This window comes from Chiloscyllium plagiosum, unplaced genomic scaffold (assembly GCF_037043375.1).
Source record: "Chiloscyllium plagiosum isolate Xiang-an unplaced genomic scaffold, Cpla_swu_hap1 HiC_scaffold_6, whole genome shotgun sequence".
Classification (NCBI taxonomy): Eukaryota; Metazoa; Chordata; class Chondrichthyes; order Orectolobiformes; family Hemiscylliidae; genus Chiloscyllium; species Chiloscyllium plagiosum.
In genome coordinates this window covers 36127214-36144617 of record NW_028270144.1, presented here as the reverse complement: position 1 = coordinate 36144617, position 17404 = coordinate 36127214, and positions in this window count along the sequence as shown.

Genomic DNA, 17404 nt, shown 5'->3' with positions numbered 1-17404 from the left:
CACACCGACCCGCCGAAGCACAACCCACCCAGAGCCATTCCCCTACATTTTACCCCTTACCTAACACTACGGGCAATTTAGCATGGCCAATTCACCTGACCTGCACATCTTTGGACTGTGGGAGGAAACTGGAGCACCCGAAGGAAACCCACGCAGACACGGGGAGAATGTGCAAACTCCACACAGTCAGCCACCTGAGGCGGGAATTGAACCGAGGTCTCTGGCGCTGTGAGGCAGCAGTGCTAACCACTGTGCCACCGTACTGTCCATCCTGTGAGTAGTGTCATTAAAATTCTGTGGCATTTTGCATAGTTTCTTTCAAAATCCCATTACTGCAGTCAACATGACCCTTTCAATGAGATTGCCATATCGTCTGATCCCCCACCCCCCCAGCCCCAGATGAATTTATCACAGTCACTACCATGCCTAGTTACAGCATCTGACATCATTGTTTTGCAGCAGCAGGTTGGAAATCAATAGATTGTTTCCTAGGTCCTTGGAAGAAGCTTGTGACAATAAAAGAGGATGCAACTGTTAATGGTGCAGTTCATAAAATACACACAGTAAGACCTTTTTATTTCATGTTTTATTTCAGGACCCCTCATGCAGAGATGTCCTGGAACTGAGATGACTGACATCTAACAACAACAACCAATTTACTATGTGTACCAGATATGAATCCAGCCATCAGAAACTTTGTGCCCTGAAACCCAATGATTCCAGCTCTGTTAAAGCTCCTTGATGCCACATTCAGTCAAATGCAGCTTTGAATTCAAGGGTTTACCAATCTCAACTTACCTCTGGAAGTCAGCTCTTTTGTCCATGCTTTGAACAAGACTGTATTGAGGCTACTCTGCAACTTGATGCTCAAACAAGTCATGACAGCATCAGGGAGTTCTGAAGTAAAATTTGAAATAAAAATGGTATAACTGAGCATATTTTATTGATTGCTCATACTTTCCATACTTTCGCTCCCAGTCTGCTTACTGTCATAAACAGAAAAAAAGGCTTGCATTTATGTAAGGCTTTTCACAATGATCAAATGGTTAATGACTCTTTACACTAAGTGAATGAATTACGTTAAGTTTTTTTTTGTTGTGGGAATGAATGTAACAGGTTGGTCGGTATTTATTGCCCATCCTAGTTGCCCATTGAGAAGATAGTGGTGCATTGCCACCTTGAACTGCTCTAATCCACATGTTGACCCACAATGCCATTGGGGAGGGAATTTCAAAGTTTTGACTCAGTGATAGTTAAGGCACAGCAATCTATTTCCAAATCAGGATGGCAAGTGGCTTAAAAAAGAAATTTTGGTTGGTGACATTCTTAAGTATCTGATGCCCTTAGTCTTTTGGATGGAGCCGGTTGTAGGTTTGGAAGGTACTCTCTGAGGATATTTGGTGAATTTCTGCATTGCGTCTTGTAGATAGAATGCACTGATGCTACTGAGCTTTGGTGGTGGAGGGAGTGGATATTCATAGAGTGGTGCAGGTTGCGTGCTTGGTTGGTGTTAAGCTTCTTGATTGTTGTTGGAATTGTACCCACCCAGGTAAGTGTGGAGCATTCCATCACATTCCTGACTTGTGCCTTGTCAATGGTGGACAAGGAGAAAGTGAGGACAACAGATGCTGAAGATCAGAGACGAGAGTGTGGTGCTGGAAAAGTGCAGCAGGTCAGGCAGCATCCGAGGAGCAGGAGAATCGACATTTTGGGCATAAGCCCTTCAACAGATGGTGGATAGGCTTTGGGGAGATGGGAGGTCAGCTACTAGCCATAGTATTCCTAGCTTCTGACCAGCTTTTGTAGCCACTATGTTTATGTGGTGATTCTAATTGAGTTTCTGCTCAATGGTAATCGCAGGATATTTATAGTGTGGGATTCTGTGATGGGAACAGTATTCAATGTCAAGGGGTAATGGTTAGATTGTTTCTTATTGGAGATGGCCATTGCTTGGCATTTGTGGCACAAATGTACTTGCCACTTGTCAGCCCAAGCTTGGCTATTGTCCAGATCTTGGTGATTTTGAATATAGACTACGTCAGTATCTGAGGAGTTGCAAATGGTGTTGAACATTATGTAATCATCGGTGAACATTCTCATTTTTGACCTTATGATGGAGGGATGTTCATTGATGAAGAAGTGAAGATAGTTTAGTTTAGAACACTATGCTGAAGAACACCTGCAGAGATATCCTGGAGCTGAGATGTTTGATGTCCAACAACACGGCCATCTTCCTATCTGCCAGGTATGACTAAACAGTTTGAAAGTTTGCCTCCTGATACCCAGTTTTAAGAGCACTTCTGATGCCACACTCATTTGTATGCAGCCCTGATGTCAAGAGTTGTTACTTTTACTTCACCTCTGGTATTTAGCTTTTTAGTCCATGTTTGAACCAATGTTGTAATGAGTTCAAGAGCTGGATAGCCCGAGGGGAACCCAAACTGGGTGTCACTGACCAGCTTATTGCAGTGCAGCTGCTGTTTGATTGTACTGATGATGACACCTTCCGTCACTTTGATCGCGAGTAGACTAGTGGTAATTGGTCGGGTTGAATATGTCCTGTTTTTTGTGTGCAGGACATACTTGGCAATTTTCCACATTTTCAGCTGCCTGCCAGTGTTGTAACTGTGCGGCAAGTTCTGAAGTTCAAGTCTTCAGTATTATTGCCAGAATGTTGTCCAGAGTATAGCTTTGCAATATCGAGTGCCTCCAACCATTTCTTGATATCATGCAGAGTGAATTGAATTGGCTGAAGACTTGATCTGTAATGCTAGGACCACTGGAGGAAGCTGAGTTGCATCTTTCACTCGGCATTTCTGGCCGAAGGTTGCTTCAAATGATTCAGCCTTATCTCTTGCACTGATGAGTCAGGTTGTTCCACAATTGATAATGGATCCTCCTCCTCCTGTGAGTTGCTTAGTTGTCCACCACCATTCACAACTGGATGTGGCAGAGTTTAGATCTGATCCATAGGTTGTGGGATCACTTAGCTCTGTCTGTCACTTGCTGCTTATGCTGTTTAGCATACAAATGGTAGTTTCACCGGGTTGACACCTTAATTTTTGGTGTGCCTGGTGCTGTTCCTGACATTCCCTCCTGCAATCTCCATTGTATCAGGGTTGATCCCCAGGCTTAATGGTAACGATTAGTGGCAGATATGCTGGTCCATGAGGTTATGGCTTATGCTGGAGTATAAGCCTCTGTCAATAACACATAATGCCTCATGGATGCCTCATCTTGAATTGCTAGATCTGTTCAAAATCTGTCCCATTTATTACAGTGATAGTGCAACATTATATATTGGAGAGTATTCTCAACGTGAAGGCATTATTTTGTCTCCACAAGGACTGTGCGATGGTCACTCTTACCGATACTGCCACAGACAGATGCAGCTGTAGCTGGCAGATTGGCAAGGATGAGGTCAAGTATGTTTTGCCTCTTGTTCATTGCATCATCATGTGCTGCACATCCAGGCAAGCAGCTATATCCAAAATATAACCCAGAATATTACAATATGAAATTTGTCATCATGAAAATGGGTTGCTATATCTGCCAAAACCCAGGAGGCAATGTAGATATGAAGCACTTTCTCCACAAGAGGAACTAAAGGTTTTCCACCCTTACATATGAATTTAATTCCACATTGGTAGATCATGGCAAGTAATTTATGCTTATAATTGTCTCAAGTTAGTGAGCTGCATGGTTTCTTCACAATCATGTTCTCTCTGTATATGCCCATTCATAGATTTGACAGATACTTACATTGGCAACTTTAGCTCTGATAGCATTCATATTTTCTGCATTCCATAGATCTTCCAGAAATGGGCTGATTTGGAGGTGGTAATGAATTATTTCACTTTCCCTGTCAGCATTTGTGGATCCTCAGTATTCTGAATATCTGGCAAAGTTTTATTGTTTTCTTTTGAAAAATAAAACAAACAAACATGTTACAACTGCTGTCATGGTTAAATTGTCCTTTGCTTTTGAGCATGTTTGAAGGCAGTACATTAATGTCTCTCAGAAGAAGATCACTAGATATCGGGGAATTGAATCTGTCAGATCTGTTGCAGAATGAAAATGTTTTCATGACATCAATTGTTCCATCCTTTCTGTATTTGTCATGTTACGGAGTGCAGCGGCAATAATCTCTGCCTTTTCTGTCCCTTTAAGTTTACTGAAAACGCTGGAGCCACTTTACTGATGCAGTGGTTTAAGGCCAGCCAGTCTTAATGTAGTTAAGATACATTGCCTTTGGAAAAAAATACGATTTTTCCAACATTTTTCCAGCATTTAACAACAGTAACTGCAATAACATACTGCTCATTAATCTTTATTTATAACATTATGGTGTGATCTTCATTGTTGCAACGATATATAGTAACATTTGTTTTATTACCCTGCACAATCAATACTGGTGCATTGGTCCTGGTATAATTTGAAAGTATCTGAAAGAACTATTGCAACAGAATTTCTTCAGGTTCAATGTAATTTTCTTCCTTCTTAGCTAAATTCCAGAGTAGAAAGGGCTTGACCTTTGCCTCAAAAAGTTATATTTTTGCAGGTGCATTTTTTGGCATGCAAACTTGCTGCTCCTGAGATTACACTGCAACATTTGGTCTTTTTCGAGGATTGATTTCTGTGAGCCCACAGTAACAATAAACCTGTGACTGGAGCTATAATTTCAAAATTATGGTTACATCAGTGATGTCCCATGTGAGTCTCCTGACTTTGAATGCAATTGCTTTCAAGCACATGATTTAACTTTACAAAATAGAAACATAATAAGATTGCAATACAAATCAAACAAATCACCACAAAAATTCCGAGGTCTCACTCACACATGTTAGACTTAAGATTTTTCCAAAGGTAGGGTGGTTGATGTCCCAGTCTTCATGTTGTTCCTGGGGATTACTGCCCACTTTAATGGCTGACCGTGTTCATTTAAATGGGACTTTGGTATACAAGCTGTCTCGACCTTGGAGCACATGGATCAGGTCAAGTCAGAACAGGTTTATTTCAGATAAGCAATGCTTATTTTTGGAGAAGTGAGGTACCCCAGCAGGTAGAAAGATACTCTTAATGTAATCATGATTCCACAAAAACTTATTAAAATGCTGGACATCATCTATTCTAAAATCTCTGGTCTGACATGATCCCAACTATTGAATTGTTGAAACATAATCTCCCAAATTAAGTGGTGAATTTTGGAAGCAATATTAATTGCTTACCTAATGGTATCTTGCAGTTGTCAGTCAGAAATCAGAACAGAAAGTTTGTTTTATTCATGGGTTAAGAGGATCATTAATCATGCCAGTGTTTCTTGCCACTCCTTAGCTGCTCTTGAGAAGATGATGATAAGCTGCATTCTGGAACCAATAGAGCTTAGGATGTCAGTAAACAGTTAGGAAGGGAGTCCTGAAATTTGGCCCAGCGACCATGGATTTGGATGATGCTTCCTAAGGAGCCTTGGTGAGGTATTGTAGTGTATCTTGAGGACGATACATACTGATATTACTGTGTGCCAATGTGAAGGGATTGAATGTTGAAGGAAATAATGTCAATGAAGTGGGCTGCTTTTTTCTGAATGTTGTCAAGCTTCTTGAGAATTGAGCTGCACTCATTCAGGCAAATGGGAGTACTCCATCAAACTTCTGACTTGTACTTTGTAAATGGTGGGAATGCTTTGGGAGTCAGGAGGTGAGCTATTCACTGCAGTATTCCTTGCTTCTGACCTTCTCTCGTAGCCACTATATTTATATGGTTAGTCCAGTTCAGTTTCCGGTCAATGAGCACCAGCAGCCTGTTGATGATAGTTGATTCAGCTACAGTAATACCATTTAGCGTTAAGGAGAAATGGCCCTTACGTGAAGTGAATGATACTTGACATTATTTTAGCCTGAAATTGGATGGGCTAATAAGTGCAAAGTAATATTCATGCCACAAGGTACGATCTGTCAACAATTTGTAGATCAGCACAGGTTGAAAATTGTTCATACTGCCAAAGGAGTCATATATCTGAGCTCCAGGAATCTTATCATATTATGGATCCTTATTAAAGTGGCCTGTTTAACTATAGTTCAGAGTCAAAATTATCCCTTAATCTTCAACCATAATTAAAGAAAAAGGACTTACAATATGAAGTGTGGCTTTGTGAGGGGCTCAGTTCTCTGTGTTGGTTTAATGGATGTAACCTACTTAAACAGTGGCCATGGCTGCTGGGTGTTTTCTGGCCAAAATGTAAATTATATAATCATTTAAAGTACACCCTTTATTTCTTCATCAGTTGGTATGACTGCCCTGACAATAGAAACAAGTTTTTTTTTAATAACCAGAAAGCTCTGTGAAAGTTCTGTTCAACTAATATCATAACGATATAGATGATGATCAATCCATTTAACAGTGGTGCAACAGTAATAAGACATAGCCCAAAGGTAGTTCCCTTTTAATGGAAGAGACAAAATCTCTCCCTGATTTCTTTTTTTCATCATTTCTTCTCATTAAAGGAGTCCTAATGAGTTTTTCTGTCTCTTCTCATAAAAGGAAAATTTTTGGGCATCAGATTCACTTTCTAGTAAGGCACTGATTTTACATAAGTGCTCGATGAATATTCACACTTCTAACTAATTACATCTGGCATTTCCTAATGAAGATAAGAAAGATGGGACCAATTAGCAATAATCTGCACATTCACTAATTTAAATAGAATATCCAAATGATCTCAACATTGGGATAGTGAGATGTTGCTATGACATTGGAATGTTTCTGTAAATTTCATCAGCAGGTGAAAAAAACAATAGTTAGAGAATAATTAAGTTAAAATTTTATTTGTTGTTAATTTCATTGACAGAAAGCACCAACCACAGAAACACAACTGAATTTTCCTCACAATCTCCTTGCCTGCTTAACAATTACTGCTTTGCAATTCAAAGAGTTTGCAAAACTAAAAATGACAAATGTGACAAGACCTGTGTGTCATGTGTAGTTGGTAAAATATTCACACACGTAGGCTTAAACATTTGGTAACCTCTATTCCTGAGAATGGCACCAATTGAGAGACTTCGGAGCTTTTGAATCTCAGAATTTATCATGCAGAATTTGCATGTATTAATTTTCATGTGGGTGGTTGAGTAAGATTTGTAGGGATATGAAAGATGAATGCTTGGACATTGGATTCCAACTGGAGAGGATGAGTGAGAGTCTTAAAATAAATTACAAGCCTCTGCAATATGTTCAAGACATCAGGAATGCTGTCAGAGAGAACTAAGAGATGTTGGAACCAGAGTAACAGCAATTAAAATGAGAACTAACCTTTCCTCTGATTTCATCCTGCTTATCAGTGGCATTCCCTGCAGCAATAACACTTGTGCTAGTTGCCTTAGATACAAATCAATGTTACAAGACAGATCAGAAGCAGGCATTCTGCTCTTTATTTACACGTGAATGGTGTCATGCATCCTTCTGACATCAGTAAAAGATACTTCTTGCTTGACTTTACCAAAGTGATGTGTTAGACATCCTGTGCCAGAATTTGTGTGTGGGACACAGATGCCAGTTTTGAAATGGCCTTGAAAATGTCAAAAAACAGTATACTCTAGAACCAGATTTGTAACCCGTGCTCATTTGATAATTCCTGCTTTTGCTCAAAATATCAATTTTGCATGAAATATTACACATTTGAAGTGACCAATGATTGTATATTTTTTCACACTTTTAAAAAAAAATTTTGAAAGTATATGCCACACGGTTTTGAAACAGATGGCTAAAGTTGACTTTTGGAATCTGGAAAGGGCTTCAACTTATAGCTTAAAATGTTTACAATAACATTTCATGGTGTGGTGCAACCAAACACAAGAACTTGGAAATTTTAATTCTCAAAATCAACATCTGCCCATTACTAACTCTATTCACAATCGCTGAAATACCCCTCATAATCACAGGCTTTGCCCACCATGAATGACTCTGCCTCATGAACATGATTCACTCCCAAACACTCCCCAATCACATTCTTCCATCTGTTTATGGCCCTCACCATCTCTGCCCAATACGCCTCATGCCTCACCCTAATTTCTCTCGGACTCTTCGCTCCATGCTTCCAACCAAGTCACAATATACTTCTTTTGTTTGATAAATCTGTTGGTGGATTTTGCAGATGTAATATCATTGAGTCACAGAATCATAATGTGCAGAACAGATACAGGAATTGACGAATGTAGTATATTTATACCACGATGTAAAGACCCCACTTGCTTCAAGAAGAACACCATCATTGCTGTACCAAAGCAAACTCATACAGTGTGCCTCAATGACTACAGCCCAGTAGCTCCGACCTCTATAATTATGAAGTGCTTCAAGAGGATAGTCATGGCTCATATCAACTCTTGCTTCCAGCCGACCTTGATTCCTTGCAATTCATCTCTCATTATAACAGGTCCACTGCAGACGCCATCTCCATGGCTCTACACTCATCCCTAAATGGAATAACATCTGGATAACAAGGATATCTCCGTCAGGCACCTATACATTGACTACAGATTTATCTTCAACACTATACTTCCAAACAACCTAATCTCCATGACCTAGGTCTTTTCTCCACCCACTGGAACTGGATCCTCAACTTCCGGACCCACAGACTGCAATCAGTGAGAATAGACAACAGCACCTCCTCCATGACAATCCTTAACACTCGTGTGCCACAGGTAATGTGTACTCAGCCCCTTTATGTACTCCCTGTAAACTCACAATTGTGTGGCCAACTTCCATCTGAACTCCATCTACAAGTTTGCAAGCTGCACCACCATTGTGGGCCAGATTTCAAACAATGATAAAACAGAATAACGGAAAGAGATAAAGCGCTTGATAGCATAAAGGTAACAATCTCTCCCTCAAAGTCAGCAAAATGAAAGTGTTGGTCATTGACTTCAAGAAGTATCATGGAGAGCACTCCCCATGAATACATCAATGGAGCTGAGATGAAAGATGGTCAATAACGTCAAGTTCCTAGAAGTGACGATAACCAACAATCTGTCCTGGTCCACCCACATTGATGTCAAGTAAGCACAACAATGCCTCTATTCCTCAGGACGCTAAGGAAATTTGGCATATCTGTAAAGACACTTGCCGATTTTTATAGATGCCCCACAGAAAGCATTCTATCGCGGTGCATCACAGCTTGGTAGGGCAACTGCTCTACCTCAGACCATAAGTTACGAGAGAATTGTGAACACAATGCAGTCCATCGCACAAGCCCTCCTTCCATCCATTGACTCCATCTATACTTGTCACTGCATTGAAAAGGCAGCAACATAATCAAATACCCCTCCCAGCCTGGTCATAATCTTTTCCATCAGGCAGAAGATACAAAAGCTTAAACACACATAACAACAAGTTAAAGAACAGCTTCTTCCCCGCTGTCATTAGACTGTCAAATTTCAAAACTGATGTTGACCTCACTGTTTGTGCACTATCAGTGCTGTTCCTCGTTCTATTCAATTACCCTAATGCACTTTGTATGCTATGATCTGCCTGTACTGCACGCAAAATTAAACTTTTCACTGTACCTAGGTACATGTGACAATAATAAATCAAATCAAAAATGTTTAGGTTTTCAAAAGACGTTTGATAAGGTCCCATATAAGAAACTGGTAACCAAAATTAGACAAATGGGATTAGGTGGGACATACAGGTACAAATTGGAAACTGGTTCATCTACAAGAAACAGTACAGAGATAATTCAAGTATTTCCAGGTTGGCAGCTTCTAACCAGTAATCTGTGCTTGGGTCCCAGCTACTCGCAATCCATGTCAATGGTTTGGACGTAGAGATTAAATCTAATTTCCTAATTTTGCAGTTGGCACAAAACTAGTTGGGATTATGAAAGAAAAAGAAGGGATGAATCAAGAAATACAGATACAAGTTTAGCCATGTTAAGAACACATTAGCAGTGGTGTCAATGGGAGAGCAACACAACCATGAACAATGAAAAAACCATAACCATAGAGAAGGAATTCCTGGAGTTTGTACAGAATGGCTTTCTAAGTTAATATTTTGAGGAACCAATATTATCGTAGTCAGGGTATTGTGTAATGAGAAAGTAATAACTGGCAGTCCAATTGTGTAAGAACCTTGGAGATTTTCCCAAGGGATCAGGGAATCCTGTGTCAGGTGACACAGCCTAAGGATTTGGGGTAGGCAATTTAGGACTGAGATGAGGAGAAGTTTCTTCACCCAAAGAGTGGCGAGCATATGGATAATGTGAATAATTTGAGAACAATTTCTCTGCCATAGAAACTGGTTGACGCCAAACCATTGAAGATTTTAAAGAAGAAGTTAGATATAGTTATTGGGGTTTAAAGAGATCAAAGAATTAGAATCCCTACAGTGTGGAAACAGGCCCTTTAGCCCAATAAGTCCACACTGACCCTGCGAAGAGTAACCCTCACCCAGACCCATTCCCCTCCATTTACCCCTGACTAATACACCTAACCTAAACATCCCTGAACACCATTGGCAACTTAGCATGACCAATTCACCTAACCTGTAGACCTTTGGATTGTGAGGGGAAGGGAGCACCCGGAGGAAATCCACACAGACATGGGGAGAATGTACAAACTCTGCAGAGACAGTCACCCGAAGCTGGAATCAAACCTGGGTCCCTGGGGCTGTGAGGCAGGAGTGCTAACCACTAAGCCACTATGCCACCCAGAAGTGAAACACAGGGAGCACTTACTGCTGTGACTCGGATTCAAAGCAAGGTTGCTGCAGCCACAACTCAGAGTACTGACCACTTTATAATCAGGGCACCCCACAGAACACTATAAGAGTATATGGCAAACATGCTAACCGATACAGAATTGAATGATCAGCCCTGATGATAGTGAATAATGGAGAGAGTTAGACGCGTGGAATAGCCTATTCTTGCTGCTATATTTGATGTTTCTTTGCATCTTATTTAGTTGCCAGGGCATGGAGATTTCAAAATCACCAAGCGAATGGTCATGTTTCTCTTCAAATAGGACAAGGATCCTCACCTTATACTGGTAAGAAGATGAACTTACAGTATGCCATAATCTGCCTTGGCTCTTTCCATGCTGTTCAGGACCATTTTCTTCTGGAATGAGGCCAACAGAGGGATTGTGTGAGATGAAAGTGGGTAATACAACTGTTGGTTCTGATGCAGGTGGGGCCAGTGTTGATATGTCCCAAGTAGGTGATACAGAGGGCATATAGCTTAGTCATCTGAGTGATTAGGTGGGTGAGAACGAATGAGGGCCAACATTGCATGCAGTAGTGGGAGTGATAGAACCTGAATCTTGGTGGGAGATGGGTACAGTATTGGAGATGGAGTGATTGTGAAGTAACAGAAGAATGAATGTGACACTTACCCAAGTAGAGCAGAGAATGTCATTGACCTGGGGTGTTTCTCCAGATCATTGATATCACATTGACCAGAGTGGCAACCTTGGACCAGGCTGATAGATTTTAAAGTAGTTGCTGGGAATCTCAGGAGGTCTTGGCGGTTACAAATACGTCCACCTCTGGAGAGAGGGAAGATTGAACCAGCTAGATGCCAATACGGCATGGTGCATAGACAATGGGGCATGTTTCAGAGAATCCATGAGAATTCTTGCTTACGCTTCTGGAGTGAAACCCTCTGTGAAAGAGATGCACCCTGTCACCAGTCCAGAGATGAATACCTTAGTGGGAACTGTCATATAATAGAGAGTGGGGGTCAACAATCTAATGAGTACCACACTGTGACAGCTCCACAGCTAGCTGAGGAAGAAATAGCCCAGGCAGCTGGTACTCAGATGACTGCCAATAACAAGGCACCTGTTTAGCTCCATATAGGAGAGGACCCTTTGGCTTCATAAAATCAAGGGCTTCATCCAAGTGCACAAGGAGGAAAGGCAGCAGCAGATAGACATCCGGAATGCAATGGCCCTTCTTGCTCAGAAGCTGAATTGTTGTTGCTTGACTCTCTGAAATCTTTTTGTCTCTATAGAGAAATTGCAGATATTATTGGGAGCCAGGCCCAGCACCTTCAAGAGCCACTGGAGAGCCACACACATACCTGCACTCTTTTGCTCCAGCTTTCGGTCCTTAAGACTTAAGGCACAGAGACAGGGAAATTTTAGTCTAGTCCAGGAGCTCTACTGACCCCCAGCTTCAGTCTACCTGTGTACTGCCAAATATCCTCAGCCCCTTCCTAATAGCCTAGGATCAGTTGCATAGGATTGACACTTCCGTAAGTCCTCACCCTATCCATCTGCATTTACCTTCATCCACACAGGCTCAGGCAAATGAAGTGATTATGTCTGATGTTGTCATTCATGCATTACCATCTCCTTCCCCATTTGAAGCCAGGGTGTAACTGATCATAAGCAACCCTCTCCCACCCCCATTATTACAACCTTCCCAGTCATGCTTTATGATCCCCTTCCAGTCCTGCTGCTCCCTTCTTTCATAATTGTACTGAACTTTTGCCCCCTTAATTTCTTCAGATAAATCTTATGGATAGTCCCCTTGACCTATTTGACCAAGCAAGAAATTGGGGCCCTGACTGCATTAGCGTAATCCTGCAAAAAAAATTAAAAACTGTGCCACATAAAAAACCTTCAAGAATACAATTACTCTGGCTTGAGCGAAAATCCTATTTTGTTTCTCCCCATGGTGGAAAATTTACTGGGAAAAATTACATCTACAACATGAGAAATCCATGGAAATTTAATAACTTTAAATACAACGCCTGTTCTCTTTCATCAGTCATTTATTTAATATTGTAAATTCCTGGATCATGTCATAACCAAGATGCTACTTCATCTATCAGAGGTTTTAGGCTGAATTTAAAGAACTTGGCTTGAGATTGAGTTATTGGACGTGCTTGACTGATTGTTTTGCTTGATTTGCTGCAGTGCATGTCTGTTAAGACAAACCTCTACCCGTTTAATATAAAAGCAGAAAATGCTGAAATGCTACAGATTAGGCAGCAACTGCGTAGAAATCAAATTTAATGTTTTTGGTAGATGACTTTGCCCCATTTAAATATGATTCTGAATTGCAATGTAAGGTTCTCTTATTATGTTTTGTGAACACCATTGTTCCTGTGTTATAAAACATGGTTTTATATATTTAGCAAAAAAGATTAGCTGGCTACAAAGGTAGGCAACTTATCATGTTTGTCAGCTGTGTTAAGTCAAGGGGATGGATGTGTTGCACCATGTCACAGTACTATGTTAATCTCACACTGTCAACATGTGCCAGCTGCCTTCATGTCAAACACAGTACATATGTATCAATCAAGTGGCATTTCTCAAAGTCCAAGGGTTGTAGCTCTCAGTCAACTCAAGGAAAGTACCGTTTAGTCAAGTGTCTTGACAGAGTAAGTCAAGGCAGCCATAGATATCAGGGGCTTAGGCAAAGTCAATCTGCCACTTGGGGTGGTCAAGGTCAAGGGAGTAAGTACCTTTGCAGTTTAGGGAGTGGGCCATGGTCAACTCTGTGACCCCGCTGCAACCAGAGGACCCATGGTAGGTCAGTCAGGACCTACACACAGACCAATCAACATCCGGTTCCTTACCATTTAGAGTTGTCCATTGAAATGGATCGGGGATGGGCTGCAGTCAGTTCTCATGGTCCATCCACTAAAATTTAAGGAGTTTTGATGGCCCACTGCTGTGTCTGGATAGATGGGAAATTTAATTATGGGGATTGAACGTTAGATGTTAGGATTCACATAGGATAACAATTGCAAAGGGGGAGCAACTCAATATTTAACAGGATAGGTAATAGGGTGTTGAAAGAAATGGTCATTGATAGTCAGAAACACACTGACTTAATTGGAAGCACAATGGAGTACTAGATCCAGCATATTGACTTGATGGGTCAGGGCTGTGGGGTTTAAAGTAGGGAGATAGACAGCATGGGTGGAAAGGTGGGAAATTGCAGAGCTGATGAGGTTGTGGAGAAGGGCAAACAAGGAGGGAAATGTACATTTGGGGGTTCCAAAATGATAAGAGACAGCATCTGAAATTTACTAAATGGGGAGCGACTTTTGTTCGCTGCCGAGGTGCTGTAAATAACAAGCCCGCAGTAGAGATGAAAATGGCTATGACCACACCCAGACTGGGCAGAGTACAACTTTCATTCCTAGAGGGTGTGTTCTCTGGAACTTCTGGAGGGCTTGTGTGTGGTCCTTTCTCTAACTGGTTGCCTACTGTCCCTGCCCTGTCTCCTTATCAGGGAGGGGCACCTGGAGTCAGGTCAGATTCCCTCATCCCCCTGTTGCATTGTTAATAATGCTGAGCACCAATGGCTAAAGCAATGGAATGCAGGTTCATGCACACATCCTGCAGACATCAAACCTCAGGCTGGACCTAGCTGTCCATGGCAGCTGTCAACCTGCCCATGGAAGCAAACAGACACTGTCATAGCTGAGGCAATTTGATCTCACCAGTTGATACAGTCCTGCAGTCTATGTTTCAAGTTGCTCCTTGACTCAGAAAATGTCTGCTGCTCTTGTGTCTGCCTGTGTATTTCTATGCTGTTTTTAATTGCCAACACGATAGGGTCCTCATCTGCTTGAGGCTGAGCAGATGCCTGGAGCACTAAAGGCCTGAGGCAGTTCTTCCTTGGCCAGCTGCAGAGATGTAGCAGTCATAGACTCACCGGCTTGTGCTTCCAACTTTAATTTATCTAAAATACCCACTGTCTGTCAGTATCTGAGCAGGTGAGGAGACAGGAAGCAGTTTTGTCGGTGCTTCCTCTGAGGGATCCATGCCTTTTCCTCAGAAATGGAGGAGGTGATGTCTTGATGTGTCGGCCTCCACCGAGATGATTCCAAAGGCATTTGCAAAATGTAAAAGCAAGAATGCTTCACAAACAAACGGTAGTTATTCACCATGGCAGTAATAAGGGAGCAGCACAGCAAAGGACAATGTTCCTTACATAGTTGCTGGGACATGGCGATTTGGCTAACTGCACAGAGCAGTCCCTACCTCCATCCTCCAATATCATCTCCTCGCAGGAGTGAAGTGCCAAATATCAAGTACCCTAACACTCAACATGACTCTTTCGGTCCTATTATGGGTTGTTTTATTCTGGTGTCATGACCTTCTCTGCCAATCCTGTGGGAAGAGGATGGCCTTTCTCCATACTATCCCTCTGACAAAGACATTAAGCTCACCAAATAGGGTGCCAATTTCCCCTTATCGGTAACAGCTGGAGTAAATCATAAGAAACAGCTTTGGATTGCCAACACTTCACCATTTGCACAAAGGCTCTTGAAAGATGGCGTTGGTGCCAGGAATCCCAGACGGTCCAGCAGTGGCATATATATCCATCCATTTCTCCACCCCGGAGGCTCCCGGCCTTCATTCCTGTTGAAGGGCCTTTGCCCGAAATGTCGATTTTCCTGCTCCTTGGATACTGCCTGACCTGCTGTGCTTTTCCAGCACCACACTCTCGATTCTGATCTCCAGCATCTGCAGTCCTCACTTTTGCCTATGTATCCGTCCTTGTGAGTGGGAGGATATGATGAGCAGGGCATTTCAGGGCATATAAATACTGAAGCAAGGTTGGGAGAATAGTACTTGAAAATTTGCTCTGACCGACAGAGTGAAACCTTCTATGTAAAATGACAATAATAACACTTAACCAATTTCTGATAAGATTCAATCTGGTATTCTGGGGGATTGGTTTTGAATCTCATTAGTACAACTGGTGGAATTTGGATTCAACAAAAAAAATGGAATGGAAAGCTAACCCAATGGCAATCATAGAACTGCTGTTGATTGTCGAAAGATCTATCAGATTCCTTTAGGGAAGGATATCCACAATCCTTACATGGTCTGGCTCACATGTGACTCCAGACGCATGACAATGTGATTGACATTTTACTGTCCCATGGGCAATTACAGATAGGCAATAAATGTCGGCCTTGCCTTTGGTACACACATTCCATGAATGATTAAAGGGAAAGTTCTCTCCACATGTAGCTCTCAATTCTCACCTCCTTCCTTGGGAAACAAGATTGTGCTAATTACTAAAGTGGAAGTTGAAATTACTCCAGAGAGTAACCCATCACACTTTAGTTACACTTGAACAGTCTTTGATTCGAGTACTGTCTTATTCAGAGTCAGCTCTCAGAGTGCCAGTATCTCTAACCCTCCTCTTTTTAATCCATCCACCAGGGCTTCCTGATTGGACAAGATTAGCAGCACCTATCAGGGGACTCATTTCTATGACTTTGTTGCAATCACTACAGAAATCAGAACTGTTCTCTGGCACCACAGCTCACTAGTTGCTTTTCCAAGCTATCATCCAGCTCCACAATCAGCACCATTTCCAATATACTCTATGGCTATTGTCCCCTTCCACTCTTCTTCTGTGCAAGTGGGCATCACCAAACCCCAGGTCTCACCCCATCATCCTGACTGCTTTCAGAAGATCTCAATTCTTTCCAGAAGCCACTTCACCCTTGAGGAATTCACTTTGGAACTTAAAAGTACTTACGCTTTGCATGTATCAGCCAAGTCTCATTGCAGACTGTAATACATATGTAACATATGCATCTCCTTATGGCATACCTCTTATGTCTGTTAGCACTTAGTACTTTCTTAGCACTCACTCATTTTGCATTTATTTTAAGGCTGTCAATTTCTGTCTTGCATTGACTTTTGTTGCAATCTGTCATGTTTGCGTTAAATAGTCAAACAGCCAACATTGTTGTATGGTACCATGCCACGTCAATTTCACACCTACAGAATAAGCCAACGGCTTATGTGGCAAACACTTTGCATGTGCTTCAATCATGTCTGAAAGTCAATGGGGAGCAGTTCTTATTTGAGAAGGAGAACTGCAGTCTGTCCCGAGATACTGTCACAGTCGGCCAAGAGGCTAATCCCATTACAACACAAGGACTTGGATGCAGTGAGTCAGGTGCCTGAACATGGAATTTCTGGCTTGTATCGGACAAGCAGAGGCAGGAAATGAGGCACGCTGCCCTGAAGGCGAGTCCAACTCACTTTATGTGCTGTCCCATTTCTAATCATTTTTGCCTCTTTTTCACTGACTCGTTTTGATGGCAGCGTTCTATTGAAATATGCCAAAAGGAAACATAGAGTTGGCTTTACCAGAGACATCACTCTGTTTGTGATTAGGGTTAGGGTTAGAGTAGGTGGCCACCTTGGACTGCTACACAAGTTCAGAAAGATAAATGTGTTAAAATAAGTCAGTGTTGCACTGTTTGTCCTTGAGTTAATAATGTTGCCTTTGCTTTATTGTGGATTTAAATTGTAACTCTGTTTCATCTCCCAAAGTAATGCTGTCGGAGCCCACGGAAAATGACCCAAGCTGTCAGCAGAAAATTTAGAAATTTAGGTGCTTTGCAGCTTTAACTGCTGAACAG